This window comes from Hypanus sabinus, chromosome 10 (assembly GCF_030144855.1).
Source record: "Hypanus sabinus isolate sHypSab1 chromosome 10, sHypSab1.hap1, whole genome shotgun sequence".
Taxonomy (NCBI): domain Eukaryota; kingdom Metazoa; phylum Chordata; class Chondrichthyes; order Myliobatiformes; family Dasyatidae; genus Hypanus; species Hypanus sabinus.
Window position 1 is genome coordinate 95705442 of NC_082715.1, and position 19947 is coordinate 95725388.

The 19947-nt window shown below is 41.1% G+C and overlaps 1 protein-coding gene across 3 annotated transcripts in view; it reads left to right on the forward strand.

The window, feature by feature from the left end:
• Positions 1-15534: 15534 nt before the first annotated feature.
• LOC132400863 (melanocortin-2 receptor accessory protein 2-like) overlaps positions 15535-19947 on the forward strand; it is a 30872-nt gene continuing 26459 nt past the window's right edge. For all 3 annotated transcript variants that reach the window (XM_059982344.1, XM_059982342.1, XM_059982341.1), the window contains exon 1: positions 15535-16052. The gene's annotated coding sequence lies outside the window, so the exon portion shown is untranslated. The remainder of the gene's footprint in view (positions 16053-19947) is intronic.

A 19947-nucleotide genomic window follows, 5' to 3' on the forward strand; every position in this document is an offset into this window, starting at 1 on the left:
AAACTTGTAGAAAATGTCACAAAGTTCCCAAAATTTGCCAAGTTTGTTTTTTGTGATGTAGCTTATCTTTTCTAGAGCAAGATAAGAAGTCATTCCTTTCAGCCATTGTGAGAGTCCACTGGTTGTTGGTTTCTTCCATGAATAGACTATTCAGCGTTTGGCTTCCAAAAAACAAATATTAAGCAGAGACCTTACATATTTGGAGGTTACAAAGTCCTTTGGATAAATATTTGGAATACATAATTTAGGATCAAGGAGCACCTTATTTCCAATAACCTGACTAATCAAATCCAGCACCTTCTTGCAGAAGCAGATTATCTGGGGGCAGTCCACATACAGTGGAACAGAGACCCCTTTTGGTGATCACATTTAATGCATATGTCTGGAATGTTGGGATTAAAGTGATGCAACCTGACTGGAGTAATGTACTGTCTGGTTATCCATTCGTATTGTAGTAATTTAGAATGAATGTTAACTGATTGGGTTTGAACTAAGGAACTAGCTTCTGACCACTCTTTTTCTGACAGATTCTCAGCAAATCAGTTCTCCATGCTTGCAGTATGTTGTTTGATGACTCGTTGCATTTACTTGCAAACAAATTGTATAATACAGACACTTATCCCCTAGCTTCTATTTAACTAATGAAACAACTCAAAGTACTTGATACTGAGATATAAGCAAGGAGATATTGGAAGCAAAAATAGAAACGGCTGCAGAAATTCAACTGGATCAGGCAGCATTCACAGAAAGAGAAACTAAATGTTTCCAGATCAATGATCCAGCTGGACTGAGAAAAGAAGAAATGACTAAGTCTAGATGACAGAGAAGGTGAGAAGGACAATTAGTAGAAGAAAGGGAATGGCTGTACTAGAGTGAAAAGATGCACCATTACAGTATATGGTCACTTAAGAAGAGTGACAAACAGCATGGCAGGTTTTTAAGGAGCATTCAATGGAAGAGAGAAGGAATTCCAAAGTTCAGTGCTCTGGCAGCTCTACCTGTGGTAGAGTAATTTAGGGAATGCAAAAGAATTGCAGGAACACAGACCTCAATGGGCTAAAGGAAGTTGAAAATGGAAATAGCCCTAGCTTCCAACATATCAGGATCACAAAATCCACATGGGTTTCCCTCATTTAGCAGCATGTCCCCCTCAGATCTTCAAGTTTGAAATGGTCCAGAGAAACCACCTATTCCCATGAATTAATAACACCCATATTTTCAGCCAAACCTCTGATGAATCTGGAGGCAAATGAAGAGGTGAGTGAAGAGAATTAAGAGCTTTATATTAATTTTCAGAGCTGTGTTATACTGGAATGGCCTGTGTTTTTTCTCAACCTCAATTGTCCTAAAGAAAATAGTGATGATCTGCCATCTTGAACCACTCATTTCATTCCTTCTGCAGAAGGAGCTCCCATGTCATTGTTGGGGAAAGTGTTTCAATACTTGGATCTAGTGAACAGACAATAGACAATAGGTGCAGAAGTAGACCATTCGGCCCCTTGAGTCTGCACCACCATTCTGAGATCATGGCTGATCATTCTCTATCAATACCCAGTCCCTGCCTTGTCCCCATATCCCTTGATTCCCCTATCCATCAGATATCTATCCAGCTCCTTCTTGAAAGCATCCAGAGAATTGGCCTCCACCGTCTTCCGAGGCAGTGCATTCCACACCTCCACAACTCTCTGGGAGAAGAAGCTCTTCCTCAACTCTGTTTTAAATAACTGACCTCTTATTCTCAATCCATGCCCTCTGGTACTGGACTCTCCCAACATCTGGAACATATTTCCTGCCTCAATCCTATCAAATCCTTTAATTATCTTAAACGTTTCAATCAGATCCCCTCTCAATCTCCTCAATTCCAGCGTGTACAAGCCCAATCTCTCCAATCTCTCTGCGTAAGACAGCCCTGCCATCCCAGGAATCAACCTAGTGAATCTACGCTGCACTTCCTCAATTGCCAGAATGTCCTTCCTTAAACCTGGAGACCAAAACTGTACACAATATTCCAGGTGTGGTCTCACCAGGGCCCTGTACAAATGCAAAAGAACATCCTTGCTCTTGTATTCAATTCCCCTTGTAACAAAGGCCAACATTCCATTTGCCCTCTTCACTGCCTGTTGCACTTGCTCATTCACCTTCATTGACTGGTGAACTAGGACTCCTAAGTCTCTTTGCATTTCTCCCTTACCTAACTCAACACTGTTCAGACAATACTCTGCCCTCTTGTTCCAGCTTCCAAAGTGGATAACTTCACATTTATTCACATTGAATGACATCTGCCAAGTATCTGCCCACTCACTCAGCCTATCCAAGTCTCCCTGTATTCTCCTAACGTCCTCTTCGCATGTCACACTGCCACCCAGTTTAGTATCGTCAGCAAACTTGCTGATATAGTTTTCAATGCCCTCATCTAAATCATTGACATAAATCGTAAAGAGCTGTGGTCCCAATACAGAGCCCTGTGGTATCCCACTAGTCACCTCCAGCCAGTCTGAGAAACACCCATTCACTGCTACCCTTTGCTTTCTATCTGCCAACCAGTTTTCTATCCATGTTGAAACCCTGCCCCCAATGCCATGAGCTCTGATTTTACTCACCAATCTCCTATGTGGCACCTTATCGAATGCCTTCTGAAAATCTAGGTACACAACATCCACTGGCTTACCCTCGTCTAACATCCTTGTTACACCCTCAAAAAACTCCAACAGATTAGTCAAGCATGATTTGCCCTTGGTAAATCCATGCTGGCTCAGCCTAATCCTATTTCTGCCATCTAGATGTGCCACTATTTCGTCCTTAATAATGGACTCAAGCATCTTCCCCACGACTGACGTTAGGCTAACAGGGCGATAGTTCTCCGTTTTCTCCTTCCCTCCCTTCTTGAAAAGTGGGACAACATTAGCCACTCTCCAATCTTCAGGAACTGATCCTGAATCTAAGGAACATTGGAAAATGATTACCAATGCATCCGCAATTTCCTGAGCCACCTCTTTTAGAACCCTCGGATGCAGACCATCTGGACCTGGGGATTTATTAGCCTTCAGTCCTACCAGTCTACTCATCACAGTTTCTTTCCTAATGTCAATCTGTCTCAATTCCTCTGATATCTTATGACCCTGGCCCATCCATACATCTGGGAGATTGCTTGTGTCCTCCCTGGTGAAGACAGATCTAAAGTATGCATTAAATTCTGTTGCCATTTCCCTGTTTCCCATAACAATTTCTCCCAATTCATTCTTCAAGGGGCCAACATTGTTCTTAACTATCTTCTTTCATGTGAGAGACTAGCAATACTTGGGGAATCTGTAAGTGGTGGATTTCCCATACACCTGCTGTCCTTGTCCTTGGTGATAGAAGTTATGGTTTATGAATGGTTAAGGCAAGTAACTGGAGTGTATTTGGTAGTACCCTCATATGCCTCGTTCCATTCCATTACCTTTAGTTTGCTATTGATTCAGAATGAGAGATCTTCTTCCTTTTCCTGGCTGCCTGTTTTTCTACTCCTTGGGGTAATTTAGCAGCAATATAATTTTATCCAAGTTCTCTCTCTCATTCATAGCAGGGTACCTCAGCTATTTACAACCTGAGTAATCTGAGTCCAACCTTATTGTTAAATCCATATTTTATTCCTTGAAGGTCAAATGTAAGAATGCACTTATCTTCCTTTCCTTTTGCTCTTTCAGACGCAAGTCTGAATGCAGACAATTTTGGACAGGTATAGTGTTTATACTACTCCTGGAGTGATGATGTAATTTACTGACAACAGTCTGGAAAAGATGCTGTTTGCTCTTAGCCTTCAAAGGCAATTTTTGCATAGTTTGATTAAGACAATGAGTCACTCATTACTTAACATGTTTTGAATAAAGATGCTGGAAATTCCCACCGTGCTGCAGCAATTCATAGAACTCAAAAGTTATTGATGTAGGCGCACATTTAAAAATGAATTGCAGGCAGCAACCAGAAGTGTTTTCAAATAATGAATAATGTGATGTTATATGGAAATGTGCATTGTCATTATTGCTGATTAAAGATACGTTAACATACTTTATACACCAGATTCATTAGCATATTAAAGCAACTCAGTTGAGATGTCAAACCTGCCCACTGTAAATATTAGCAAAGGTACAAGCAGGAGAGAGTTTTCAAAAGTTAAAATGCATCTGAAAAATATGTCCCTGTATGTCATTTGTTCCTTATTACCCATTCATTTCATGTTATAAGAAAACCTTGATGTAAAACTCCATTGTGGATTTCCAATATCTATTTATCCACTTTGCAGAAAATTAGTGGCAACTGTCTATTGACAGCATTCTCACTGGGGATTTTTTTCTGTCTTTCATTGAAATTACCTCCAAAAACAGGTAATACCCTAATTAAAAATTAATTATTATTAGCAAGTACTGTGCCTTCTAATACAGATAATTCCATTATCACTTTATAATGGATGAAATTTCAGTTTCACTATATCTGCCATGGATTACCTACTTGCCTCTGATCCCACAGTCCGAATTCAAGTTCTGCTCCAGAAATTTAACTCAGATATCTGGAATAACATTTCAGTTTGAAACTGAAGGAGAGAAGTATCGTCCTTTAGAATGATGATATGCTAAAATAAGGATCATTAATCAACTTTATTCCCCAAATATATTTACATGTACTGGGAATTTACTGTAGTGCGTTGGACAGTGTACAACATGCAACAAAAGCAGCAACATTGTTTCACAGTGAAACAATCATAGCAATCATATGTTCTGGGACCTCCTCCATGGTGTTTGTAGGAGTTGGCTCTGGGACTGAGGAAGTGGTTTTGACAGCTATAGACATCTTTTCTCTACCTTCTTCTTTCTTCTCCCAGCTGCCTTTGACATCTTCTGAAAATGTTGGTATTCCGAATAGTTCATGGAAAGCTGCTTGATCTGCTGATCTGTACCAGGCTACCAGGCAAAGTTTCGAGCTAACATTTTCATTTTGACCACGCATTGATAACTGGCATGTAGCTCCTCCAACACTGTAGCTCTCAAATTGAATGATACAAAAACTCTCATTCCCTACATGCAAAGTTCATCTGGGGCAAGTTCATTACAGCCAGGGCTTTCTGCTGCACATTCCAGCCATCTTGACTGTTATGTGGGCCTGAGAGAGTGTGGGGTATTTTCTGGTTTCACTTTCCTTAAAGATTCCTTAAAGGTCTCCAACAGATTTGTCAGGCAAGATTTTTCCTTGAGGAAACCATGCTGATAATGGCCTATTCTATCATGTGCCTCCAAGTACCCTGAGATCTCATCCTTACTAATTGACTCCAACATCTTCCCAACTGCAGAGGTCAGACTAACTGGCCTATGGTTTCCTTTATTCTGCCTTTCTCCCTTCTTGAAGAGTGGAGTGCCATCTGCAATTTTCCAGTCTTCTAGAACTATTCTAGAATCTAGTGAATCTTGAAAGATCATTAGTGATGTCTGTGCAATCTCTTCAGCCACCTCTTTCACAACCCTGTGGTGTTCACCAGCTGGTCCAGGTGACAAATCTACCTTCATACCTTTCAGATTTCCCAAAAACCTTCATTCTACTATGTGCAACTTCACACACTTCATGACCCCCGACACTGGAACTTTCACCATATTGCTATTGTCTTCCACAGTGAAGACTGATGTAAAACACTTACTCAGTTTGCCTGCTATTTCCTTGTACCCCATTACTACCTCTCCAGCATTGTTTTCCAGTTGTCTGATATCCACTCTCACCTTTTACACTGAAGAAATGTTTGGTATCCTCTTTAATAATATTATTATTAAAAAGGATATCAAAAGTAAGCCAGCCAATAATATTAAAGAGGATATTACTATTAAACTGCACTTCACTGAAATGCTTTCCTCCAGAAATTTTGAAAGATAACCTCTACCCTGGGCAGAGGGTATTGATCAAATTTCAGTACTGGATTGGGATGACCTTAAAATCACCACAGATCATGATAGACACATTCTTGGATTCTGAGACACATAGCATTGTCCATGGGCTCCACTCAACCTTGGAAAGAAGTCCTTCAGCCTCCATGCAATCTAGCTGAATGGCTATCATCGGTGGTATAAGGATCTAAATGGGCTTAGTAAAACTAGGGAGTGGCATCTTCATTTAATAATTGTTTACACTATTTAAACTATTTACAATATGTTTGAGTTTTCCAACACCATCCATGAATACTGCTGAGGCATCATCCAGTACCTTTCTTAGTTTGCTTTCAGTTGATTCTATTGTAGGAGATGTAGCATGCAAATGGTGGATGGGTCTCCAATCAAGTTGTAGTTGTCCCAGCCATCAAAGCCCCACAATGCTGGCCCTACTATTTGCACCCACATACAAGTCCCACTTAGCTTGTTGGTTGATGTATTGCACTGTTATGTATGTCACCTCCACAGGAATATTGTTTCTCCAGTGTAAGTTCTTAGTCTGACATCTGCAGGCTTCAGTTCAATATCTTTGAAGTGCCATTCAAACTCGTTCTGTGGAATGACTGAAACAGCCAAACCAGTGTCCAAATCTATTTATTTAATTAGCCATTCATTTCAGTTCTAAGCCATATTGTTTGTCTGTTGTTAGTTTTCTCATTGTCTATCTCAAGGCTATCAGTCCTGAGTCACTCTGAACATTATCAGATTTTTCAACAGCATGCAGATTAGTGTTATTTTTGAAACTGCAACTTGACTCTTTTTACTTTCCCTGTCCTACCATAAGCCTCCATGTACCTACTATCCAAGCTTCTCCTAAAGATTAAACTTGAGCTCACATGGACCATTTGTGCTGGCAGCTCATTCCACACGCTCATAACCCACTGAGTTTCCCCTCATGTTCCCTTTAAGCTTCCCACCTTTCACCCTTAACCCATGGCCATTGGTCGTAGTCCCACACAACCATATAACCATATAACAATCACAGCATGGAAACAGGCCATCTCGGCCCTCCTAGTCCATGCCAAACTCTTAATCTCACCTAGTCCCACCTACCCGCACTCAGCCCATAACCCTCCACTCCTTTCCTGTCCATATACCTATCCAATTTTACCTTAAATGACACAACTGAACTGGCCTCTACTACTTCTACAGGAAGCTCATTCCACACAGCTATCACTCTCTGAGTAAAGAAATACCCCCTTGTGTTTCCCTTAAACTTCTGCCCCGTAACTCTCAAATCATGTCCTCTCGTTTGAATCTCCCCTACTCTCAATGGAAACAGCCTATTCACGTCAACTCAATCTATCCCTCTCAAAATTTTAAATACCTCGATCAAATCCCCCCTCAACCTTCTACGCTCCAAAGAATAGAGACCTAACTTGTTCAACCTTTCTCTGTAACTTAAGTGCTGAAACCCAGGTAACATCCTAGTAAATCATCTCTGCACTCTCTCTAATTTATTGATATCTTTCCTATAATTCGGTGACCAGAACTGTACATAATATTCCAAATTTGGCCTTACCAATGCCTTGTACAATTTTAACATTACATCCCAACTTCTGTACTCAATGCTTTGATTTATAAAGGCCAGCATTCCAAAAGCCTTCTTCACCACCCTATCTACATGAGACTCCACCTTCAGGGAACTATGCACTGTTATTCCTAGATCTCTCTGTTCCTCGGCATTCCTCAATGCCCTACCATTTACCCTGTATGTTCTATTTGGATTAGTCCTGCCAAAATGTAGAACCTCACACTTCTCAGCATTAAACTCCATCTGCCAACGTTCAGCCCATTCTTCTAACTGGCATAAATCTCCCTGCAAGCTTTGAAAACCCACCTCATTATCCACAACACCTCCTACCTTAGTATCATCGGCATACTTACTAATCCAATTTACCACCCCATCATCCAGATCATTTATGTATATTACAAACAACATTGGGCCCAAAACAGATCCCTGAGGCACCCCGCTAGTCACCAGCCTCCATCTCGATAAACAATTATCCACCACTACTCTCTGGCATCTCCCATCTAGCCACTGTTGAATCCATTTTATTACTCCAGCATTAATACCTAATGACTGAACCTTCTTAACTAACCTTCCATGTGGAACTTTGTCAAAGGCTTTGCTGAAGTCCATATAGACTACATCCACTGCCTTACCCTCGTCAACATTCCTCGTAACTTCTTCAAAAAATTCAATAAGGTTTCTCAAACATGACCTTCCATGCACAAATCCATGCTGGCTACTCCTAATCAGATCCTGTCTATCCAGATAATTATTAATACTATCTCTAAGAATACTTTCCATTAATTTACCCACCACTGATGTCAAACTGACAGGTCTATAATTGCTAGGCTTACTTCTAGAACCCTTTTTAAACAATGGAACCACATGAGCAATACGCCAATCCTCCGGCACAATCCCCGTTTCTAATGACATCTTAAAGATCTCCGTCAGAGCTCCTGCTATTTCTACACAAACTTCCCTCAAGGTCCTGGGGAATATCCTGCCAGGACCCGGAAATTTATCCACTTTTAAATTTCTTAAAAGCACCAGTACTTCCACCTCTTTAATTGTCATAGGTTCCATAACTTCCTTACTTGTTTCCCACACCTTACACAATTCAATATCCTTCTCCTTAGTGAATACCGAAGAGAAGAAATCGTTCAAAATCTCTCCCATCTCCCTTGGCTCCACACATAGCTGACCACTCTGATTCTCTAAGGGGCCAATTTTATCCCTCACTATCCTCTTGCTTTTAATATAACTGTAGAAACCTTTCGGATTTACTTTCACCTTATTTGCCAAACCAACCTCGTATCTTCTTTCAGCTTTTCTAATCTCTTTCTTAAGATTCCTTTTACATTCTTTATATTCCTCGAGCAATTCCTTTACTCCATGCTGCCTATATTTATTGTAGACATCCCTCTTTTTCCGAACCAAATTTCTAATATCCCTTGAAAACCATGGTGCTTTCAAACCTTTAACCTTTCCTTTCAACCTAACAGGAACACAAAGATTCTGTACCCTCATAATTTCACCCTTAAATGACCTCCATTTCTCTATTACATCCTTTCCATAAAACAACTTGACCCAATCCACTCTCTCTAAATCCCTTCGCGTCTCCTCAAAGTTAGCCTTTCTCCAATCAAAAATCTCAACTCTAGGTCCTGTCCTGTCCTTCTCCATAATTATATTGAAACTAATGCTATTGTGATCACTGGACCCAAAGTGCTCCCCAACACATACATCTGTCAGCTGACCTATCGCATTCCCTAACAGGAGATCCAACACTGCCCCATCTCTAGTCGGTACTTCTATGTATTGTTGCAAAAAACTATCCTGCACACATTTCACAAACTCTAAACCATCCAGCCCTTTTACAGAATGAGCTTCCCAGTCTACGTGTGGAAAATTAAAATCTCCCACAATCACCACCTTGTGTTTACTACAAATATCTGCCATCTCCTTACACATTTGCTCTTCCAACTCACGCTCCCCATTAGGTGGCCTATAATACACTCCTATCAGTGTTACTACACCTTTCACATTCCTCAACTCCACCCAAATAGTCTCCCTAGAGGAGCTCTCTAATCTATCCTTCCAAAGCACCGCCATAAGATTTTCTCGGACAAGCAATGCAACACCTCCTCCTCTGGCCCCTCCTACTCTATCACACCTGAAGCAACTAAATCCAGGAATGTTTAGTTGCCAATCACACCCTTCCTGCAACCATGTTTCACTAATAGCTACAACATCATAATTCCAGGTATCAATCCACGCTTTAAGCTCATCCACCTTTCTTACAATGCTCCTAGCATTAAAATAGATACATTTAAGATACTCTCCACCTCCTCCTCTCTTTTCATCCCTAACAATGCATTCAAATTTATTATCCTTTTCTTTCTTCTCCCCTACATCTTCAGGCTGAGCGCATCCCTTCTCCATCACCTGCCTTTCCTCCCTCACACACTGTCTCTTTACTTGCTCTACTGGTGAACTAACCTCCTCTCCCATAGTTTTCTCAAATTGATTCCCGCTCCTCAAATTGATTCCTCAGTGGAAAATGCCTGCTTGCATTTACCCTATCTATACCCCTCATAATTTTGCATACAACTATCAAATTTCCTCTCGATCTTCTATGTTCTATAGAATACAGTCCTAATCTATTCAATCTTTCTTTGTAACTCAGATCCTCCAGACCCAGCAACATTCTTGTAAGCATTTCTGCATTATTTCAACCTTGTTTACTTCTTTCCTGTAGGTAGGTAGAGAAAACTGCACACAATACTCCAATTGAGGCCTCACCAACTTCTTATACAACTTCAACATAACATCCCATCTCCTGTACTCAATACATTGATTATGAAGGTCAATAGGCCAATAGCTTCCTTTACAACTCTATCTATCTGTGATGCCACTTTCAATGAATTATGGGCCTGTATTCCCAGATCTTTTTGTTCTACCACACTCCTCATTGTCCTATAATTCAATGCGTAAGACCTACCCTGATTAGTCCTACCAAAGTGCAACACCGCACACTTGCCTGCATTAAGTTCTATCTCCCATATTTCAGCCCATTTTCCCAGCTGATGCAGATCCCTCTGCAAGCTATGAAACCTTTCTCGCTGTCCACTACACTGCTAATGCTGGTGTCATCTGCAAATTTGCTGTTCCAGTTAACCACTTTATCATCCCGATTATTGATATAGATGACAAACAACAATGGACCCAGCACTGATCCTTGCAGCACACCTCCAGTCAGTGAGGCAGCCCTCTACTACCACTCACGGGCTTCTCCCACAAAGCCAATGTTTAATCAAATTTAGGACCTCATCCTGAATGCTGAGGGACTGAACCTTCTTCACCAGTCTCTCCTGTGGGACCTTGTTAAATGCCTTACTCAAGTCCATGCAGATAACATCCATAGCCTTGCCTTCATTGACTTTCTGAGTAACTTCCTCAAAAAACTCTACAAAATTGGTTAGACATGACCTACTATGCCTATCTATTCTTAATCCGACCATGTCTATCCAAATACTTATAAATCCAGTCCCTCAGAATACTTTCCAATAACTTTCCCACACCTGAAGTCAGCCTCACTGGTCTATAATTTCCTGGCTTATGTTTAGGGCCTTTTTTAAGCAGTTGAAACATATTGGCTTCCTCCAGTCCTCAGGTACCTCTTCTGTCACTAAGGATGATTTCAGTATCTCTGCAAGAGCCCCGGCAATTTACACACTTGTGTCTTGTAGGGTCCAAGGGAGCACCTAGTGAGGCCCTGGAGATTTATCTATCTGATTCGCCTCAGGTTAGCAAGCACCTCCTCCTTTGTAATCTATACAGGGTTCATGAAGTTGTTGAGGTTTTGCTTCACTTTTATAAACTCTGTCTGTCTCCTCAGTAAATAAAGATGCAAAGAATTCATTTAAAATTTTCCACATCTATTTTGGGACCAGCATGGACTACCATTCTGGTCTTCCAGAGGACCAATTTTGTCCCTTGCAATCCTTTTGCTCTTAACATACTGTATCTATAGAATCCCTTAGGATTCTCCTTCACTTTGTCTTCTAGAGCAACTTCATGCCTTTTTCAGCCTTCTGATTTCTTTCTTAAGTGTTCTCTTTCATTTTATATTTTCCATAAGCATTTTATTTGCTCCTACTTGCCTATGTCTGCTATGCACCTCCTTTTTTCTCTTAACGAGGGCCTTAATATCTCCTGAAAACCAAGGTTCCCTGCAATTGTTATCTCTACCTTTTATTCTGAGAGGTACATACAAGCTTTATGCTCTAAAGGTTTGTTTTTGATGGCCTCCAACTTTCCAAGTACACCTTTGCCAGAAAACAGCCTGTCCCAATCTACAATTCCCATATCAGTTCCAATAGCATCAGAATTGGACTTTTTTCTATTCAGAATCTCAATGCACAGACCATACCTATCTTTTCTGCAATATTTACTTTGAAACAATACTATTGTGGTCGCTGGACACAAACTTATGACACCTGCCCTGTTTCATTCCTAATAATAGATCCATTATCACACAATCTTTCATTGGGACTTCTATGAAGGAAATTTTCCCAAACACATTTGACAAACTCTATCCCATCTAGTCATTTTACAGAATGTGGTCAATATGTGGCAAATTAAAATTTCATCATAGCTTGTCACAACAGACAGTCAGCCATTCTTATCTGATGGTCTCTTATCTGATGGTCTCCTTTCGGATTAACCGGGTCACTGTATGAACATTCCTGACTTGACCCTTTTTTTTTACAAGGCCGAGTGGCTAGCTCAAAGTTCAACCCAGCATGGATGGAAAGCGTGCCTGGGGGGGATGGGGGTCAACTGGGTTTGAAATTGGGAGCCTTCACTTCCGAAGTCCAGCGCTGATGCCACTGCTTAAAATCATCTACTATAACAACCTTATGTTCTTTACAACAGTCTGTGATTTTTTAATAAATGTGTCCTAAATATCTAGGACTGTTGGATGATCTATAATATATCCCATTAATGCGAGTATATTTCTCAGTTCCTTTCTCATAAGAAATAAGAAACCTTTCTTATTTCTTATGAGAAAGGAACTGAGAAATATACTCACATAGAAAAACCTTTCTTATTTCTCTGCTCCACCTATAACAAATCATTAGTTGAGTTCTGCAGTCTGTCTTGATACAGCACTGCCGTGACATTTTTGATGACTAGTAATACCATCACTATGGCTTTAATCCCTCCAGCTCTGCCACATCTAAAATAATGGAACCCCAGAATACTGAGCTGCCAGTCCTGCGACCGCCCCCCCCCAAACTTGAATGTTTTGCTGTGTTTCTTTTTTAACATCCATCTTGCTGCACTTCTACAGGTAGGTTGTCATCCTGGTTCGTTTAAAACTTCCTCTCACACCATTGTTATGTTTTGCAACTCCAGAACACAAAATTAATTGAAAGTAAATATGGAGCTGGGAATGTGTGTCTTAGTTTCACTTTACTTTTAGCTTGACACGTGCATATAATGTGGTTGCATAATGACTCATGCCATTCATGTACTTATTATAAATAATTCGCAATGAATTATTTAAATGAATGAATGCTTAATCAAACAATATATTTACAATATTACTCAAGTATTACCAAAATATTAAATACACAATAGGAATTTGCTGTGCCCAAATACGCCACTAGTTTTCCTCATTAAAACAGTGTTTAAACTTTAAAATAACTTCATTGGCTTCTTCAACATCACGTCTATTCCACTTATTGCCTACTACACAGAACAAAATTAAGTAAAAATCCAATAATTTCCCTCCTCCTTAACACTTCTTGGGTTTTCCAAAATTTTGCCTCAATTGAAAAGCTGACAGTTGTATCAAATGCTAGAACTCCATTTTGTATTCTTATACATTGCACAATAGGTGTGCATTTCAGAACAAGATAATGACCTGAGATTGGAAACCTTTTACCTTTTCACTTGGGGGAATTGTGGAGATTAGTATTTTCCTAAAGCTTCATCATAAAGTACATTTGGATATCAGTTCCATAGTGCTAATAATTACAAACTCCAAAAAATAAGAGTAGAAATTAATTTCTGGTCACATGTGCTTGGGTATTTCCAAAATTCAGTCCCACCATATGTGATTTATTTCCATCCTCCACTGCATACCCCCCCCCCCCATGTTGAGCTGTTCTTCTTCCTACTTCCTCTGCCCTTTCTCTTTTCAGCTCTGACCTCTCACCTATTCTCCTTTAGTTAGTCTAGCCATATTCGCATTCCCACTCCCTCCTCCTTTCTGTACTCCACCTCCTTCGCCACTTTTCCCCCTCCTTTCCATTTCCCAACTTCACCATCATATCTCATTGGGTGCCCTTTCCCCCTCCTTTGGTTGAAAAAAGTAACAGTGGTGTGAGCACAGGTCCAGAATAAGCTATTTACCTTAATGGAGACTAGAGGAAGGTATTTGTCATATTGAAAATGACTGAAATAGAGAACTCACTCTCTGCCAGAGTGGAGGAATCAGAGACTCTCTCAAGGCATATTTAGATAAACAATTCAAACCATCAGGGCATAGAAAACTTCAGCCTGTGGAAATGAAAGATTTTCCTAGGGTCCATGTCTCAATATATTGGATCGGCAGGATGCAGCGAATATTGTGGATTAGAGCAGGGATCAGTGAACAGAAACCATACTGATATCCCTCCGTTGGAAAATATCAAGCACTCTTCTTAGTGAAAGTGAACTACAGTATGTTTCAGTTTTGCAATAGTTTCTGCTTCAGGCAAAATAACATATCTGAGTAAGGAATCAATAAAATATTTCCTGTATGGTATTAACTTCCATATCTTACATGGAAAATAATATAACTGTGAGTTTTTTAAGCAGCAATAGTTTTCACTGATGTAGCATAAACCCATTGCCACAGACAAGCGGCTGTTTACATTCATTCTGAAGTGGTCAAACATCTACAAGTCATTGGAGTTTTCAAACTCAATGAGATCTCCAGTGAAATTTTGCAAGTTTTGTTGTCAGTCCTTTGTATTTTAACTCTTGACGATTTTTACAATTCTTCACAGAACAGCTTCTAATTGTCTCCATTATTTGTCAAGTAAGATAAATTCAGATAAGCAAAACACAGTTATTCAGTTTGTGGGATTATGCTATTCACTCTACCACCCGCTTCTAAATGAGTCCCAGGTTTTGGCTTCATCCCACGGTTTGTCAGTTGGTTTTATGTGTTAATGCAAACGTGATATTCGGTGCATTGCAATCTTTCAATTCATCCTTGTTCTCATTTCCAGAAACATCTCCTTGATATTGAACTCCAGGAGTTCAATTTAAGGTTGCGTAAGAGATAAGACCATGAAGAATAGGAGCAGAAGTAGGCCATTCGATGTTTTATTTTACAAAGAGCTCCTTTCCAGAATTGAAAAGACCAAATTTCCCCTTGTCTTCGAGGTAATTTGGTTCCATGAGATCTCCTTCTCAGCTCTCTCTAGCGCCCAAAGATGTGTAGCGATTTTGGATGTACTCCCACTCCCGCCCCCGCCAGAAATTTATCCAGTTCTTCTGACTGTGTAAATTCACGGTGACACGAGTGTCCGATACTGCAGACGCTGTAATCTGGGGTGGGGTGAATCAAATAGTTGGAGAAGCTTAGCGGGAAGAAAATACAGTCTAAGTTTTGGGTCGAGAGCGGTAAGTCCGGATGAATTGCGACCCGAAATGTTTACATCATTTCCCTCTACATATGCTACCTGAGTTTCTCCAGCATTTTTATTCTCTCTCATCAGCTGCTGACCTAATGAAAGTGATGAACAGTGAAGGTTAGGCTGGTTTGTGCTAGGGTTTCAATGAATTTTATTACGCAGTAAAATTTTTACCGCTTAACTCATATTGTCAAATACAATTACCACCCATTTGATCATATGATGCTCCCGGCATTTCCGACCATCCACTTTTACCCTGTTTCCTATTTTGCACGTGAATCCCTTTAAATTCTACTGACAATGTGATATTCAATATACAATCACAGGGGGTTAATTTTTCTTACTGTGAATTCGATGTTTTGCACCGACGCTAGCTGCCCACGGTAGGGTCCGACGGAATGGTTGTTGCTGCCTCTTCTCGCCAAGCAGCAGTATCACAACACTAGCGGTAGTCACTCTACGCTCTTCCACTCCCGATCTAATCGGATCTCAGTACCCGCAAAACCCGCAGGGAGCAGTGAGAGTGACGCGGATCCGAGACAAGGCAAACTCCACTCTCAGCCAAACCGTCCATCCTGCAGGGTGCGGTCTTTCATTAATTCTGTTGTGTTTCTTGGATTTGCTGTGTACGGCCGCAAGAAGATGAATCTCGGGGTTATATATGTGACACAAATGTACTTTGATAATAAATTTACTTTTAAGTTTTAAGTGTGCGCATGGATTAAAGCGCCTGGAAAATGTCTGGGGAGACTGGGGGCGGAGGTATTTCACAATTCAGACCCGCCTCTTCCTACCAACACCACTTGAAGTCTCCGTCGGGATGTGACATCAGAAACCCGATGAGAGACCCAGGATCAGCTGGTGGTGCAGAAAACTAGCGTGGTCCCACTGCCAGAGGTGAGCTGCCCCGTGTGTGTTTGTGTATAGAAAGTGGTGGAGGTTGGCTTCCGCTGCCTTGGCTGGGACCAAACGGCGAGATGCTTAACTTTCCGTGGACTGGTTACCCGCCCTCGTACTCGCTGTTAAATCCGCAACTTACAGCGTTTGCTGAAAAGCGCGATCCATTCCGCGATGTTTTGCCTGGATTGGGGTTCACGTAATGCTTCATATTAAGGAAGTGTTAAGTATCTCGCCCCTGCGAGTTTCACGTGGAGCTTGTGAAGTCAATCTCTGGCGCTTGTTAACATTCCCCAGAAAAAGCATCAAACAAGTTCTATGTTATAGGTTGGAGTTTTAAGCAATTGCGTTTACAAAGCCCGAAACTGTATTTATTTTGAATGATTTCTTAGTTGATGTGAGTGGTTTAAGCCATGATTCTCCGGTTCACAACCAACAGTGGAGTGTTAAGCCCCTGGTTAATATTGAGTATCTTGGACGTATTTGAATGCTACACGCGGTGAGAAGGTGATTAGGGTTGCCGACATCATTTCCGTGCGGCTGGTGCATTTCTGCTGCCGCCGATCTGTTTTGTTATGGCTCAGTTCTAACCCAGGCTATTGACAAGGAAACACGAAAAAAAATGTGTACATTACTCTGGATTTCCCGCATCGGCGGAATTTCTTGTGTTATTGACAAGAGAAAGGAGAGACTGTCCTGGTTTTCAAATGTGCCCTTAAGCATCTTGAAACGGGGTTCGTTGGAGCCGTTTCCAGTTGCAACACATACATACCTTCTCTCCCCTTTTTGATTTTGTTTTAATGAAAAGGGAAAAAAATATTTTGCAATCCAGGTTGCTGGAAATGCGTGTTGGCTGCGCTGCGCTGCGCTGGCGGCTGAAATGTTTTAAGCAAAAGGACTAATGAGCTACAAAAGCGGGAAACATTGGAAATCTGAAATAAGGAGTGCTGGATATTCTCCATCTATGGAAAGGGAAACAGCTAACGCTTCAAACTGATAACAACTTCCATCATCCGAATTGATGAGCCTGCCTTCTTTTAAAAAAAACAATTTCAACGTGGGAAGAGGAGTTGCTGCGATTTCGAGTCGGATTTCATTTGGTGTCGGGGAGTGAGTGGATGGACGTGAACGAAAATAATCTAATTTAACATCAGTAGTAAGGAATATGATAGAAACAAATATTAAAACAATATAGTAGGAGAAAAAATGGAAGTAATTAGTGGGGATCAGCATGATTTTGGAGTTCTTTGGAAAATAACGTGGCAAAAAGGGGATCTGGTACATTAGATTTTCAGAGGAGATTTGATAGCGTGCCATGTCAGCGGGTAATTTGTGAAGAGTGGATTTTGTTTTGGTAGTAGGTACCAAGTAGTGCAGTGGTGATCGGTGTTGGGATTTGAACTTTACGCAGTTTATAAAGGGAATTGGATGAAGCCACGAAAGGTAAGATAGGAAAGTAAACGATGAGAGAATAAGGAGATTCCAAAGTGAGTTTAAGCCGTGGCCTTTCTGGAGATTTCCAGATGTTCCTCCGTGCTCCCATGTCCGTTTTTCATCAGATTAGGATTGTGCACGGCACCCCGCAGAGGCCGCTGCAAACTGCGTCATGCCACCATCTTGCTGTTGTATGACATTCCCATCGGTTCTTGTGGCATTTGAGCTGTGGTCTAGAGGGACTAAATGCAAAAGTTGAAAAGCTACTGTTCATAATGCTACTGCCCCACTATAATGAATTGTGAGATGCAATTTGCAGTTGACGTCACAGGTCTTTTTGACCATTGCAGAAGTATGATTTGAAAACAGAATCAGTAAAAGGATCAATTGTTCAGGCAGTTGGTCCCAGTGATGACTTGTTTGTAGATCTTTAGAAATCCCATCCTCAAATAATGTTTTGATGAATGTTTCAACTTCTATTTCAAATGTAAAGAGATAGTAGATTGTTAAGGGCAAGCCCCTTGAAAGTGTTGATGAGCAGAGGGATCATAGCTCCCTGAAAGTGGCTACACAGGTTGACAGGGTGGTTAAGATGGCACATGGCAGCTTACCTTTATTAATTCAGCCATTGAGTTATGTTTCAGCTTTATAAAAACTCCAGTTCAGCCACATCTGGCGTATTGCATACGGTTCTCCGTGTCTCATTATAAGAAGGATGTTGAGACTTTCAAGAGGGTGCTCCTTAGCTTTACTGGGATGCTGCCAATATTAGAGGGCACGTGCTATAATGAGAAGTTGGACTAACTTGGGTTGTTTTCTCTGGAGTGACAGAGGCTGAGGGGAGATCTGATTGGGGCTTATCAACAATATTATTAACAGAATCCTATTAACAATAAGATTCCAATACCCGCCCTCTGATTCCTTCAATTCAATTTGTTAGCTAAAATAAAAACTCTTTCCTCTCAAACCCCTTTTAAAGCTCTCTCCTTTAATCTTAGACCTATGCCCTCTTGTTTCTGATACCCCTAGCATGGGAAAGAGATGCTATCTAGGATATTTCTGCCCCTCATCTTATTAGCCTCTATCAGGTTCAGTCTCAGCTTGCTTCAGGAAAAGCATGTTTAGCCTCTCCAGTCTTTCCCCATAACTAAAGACTGCCACTGGCTAACACGAGGGAGCATAGCTTTAAGGTGCTTGGAAGCAGGTATAAGGAGGACGTCAGAGGTAAGTTTTTTACAGAGAGAGAGAGGTGGGTGTATGGAATGCATTGCCAGTGAAAGTGATAGAGGCAGATACAATAGGGTCTTTTAAGAGACTCTTAGATAGGCACACGGAGCTTAGAAAGATAGAGGGCTCTGTGGTAAGGAGATTCTCGGCAGTTTCTAGAGTAGGTTACAATGTCGGCACAACATTGTGGGCCGAAGGGCCCATATGATGCTGTAGATTTCTATATTCTATGTTCTAATCTAGGTGAATCTCATCTGCATTCTCTCCAGTACAGCCACATCCTTCCTTTAGTGTGGCAACCGGAACTCTGAGATATACCCAATGATTTGAAAGGTTGTAACATAACATTCCTTTTTAATGTCCAGACTTATAAAGGTAAGCATGCTTTACTACTCTGTCTACCTGAGTGGCCACAGTTATGGTGAACTATACACTTGAACCCAAGGTCCCTCTGTTGATAAACATTCCTTAATGCCCTACCATTTACTTTGTATGTCCTATCTCTATTTGATTTGTCAGGATTAAGTTTAATCTGCCAACACTTACAGAACTTTCCATCTGATCACATCATACTGTAGTCTCCGACAATATTCCTTGCTATTCACAATGCCTCCAATTTTTGTGTCATCTTTAAATGTTTACATCCAAGCTGTTAAAGTATAATCCCAACTGCCAGGGTCCCAGCACCGATCTCTGCAGTACACCCCTGGTAGTAGACTTCCAATCACAAAAACATCATACTACACACTACCTCCTATCATCAGGTATATTTTGCCCATGGCCATCTTATCCAGCCTCCAGTGTGGAAGGAAGCATGTTGGAACATCATAGTACAGTTGTACAGGATGCTGATAGGCCACAGAACCTCTGTATGTCGGTGAGACCCGACGTAGATTGTGAGACTGCTTCTCCGGGCACTTACACTCTGTTCGCCAGAAAAAGTGGGGTCTCCCAGTGGCCACCCATTTAAATTTCATTTCCCATTCTCATTCCAATATGTCAATCCATGGCCTCCTCTACTGTTGTGAAGAGGCCACTCTCAGGTTGGAGGAACAGTCGTATTCCGTCTCCAACCTGACAGCATGATAGCATGTCGGTTTCTCAACCTCCTGTATCAGGGCTTAACCTCTTTCACCATTCCCCAATCCTTCCTTTTTTTCCCCCTCCCTCTTCCCCCCCCTCCCCCCCTCTCCCCCCCTTCTTACATGGCCTTCTGCCTTCTCCAAATAGCTTC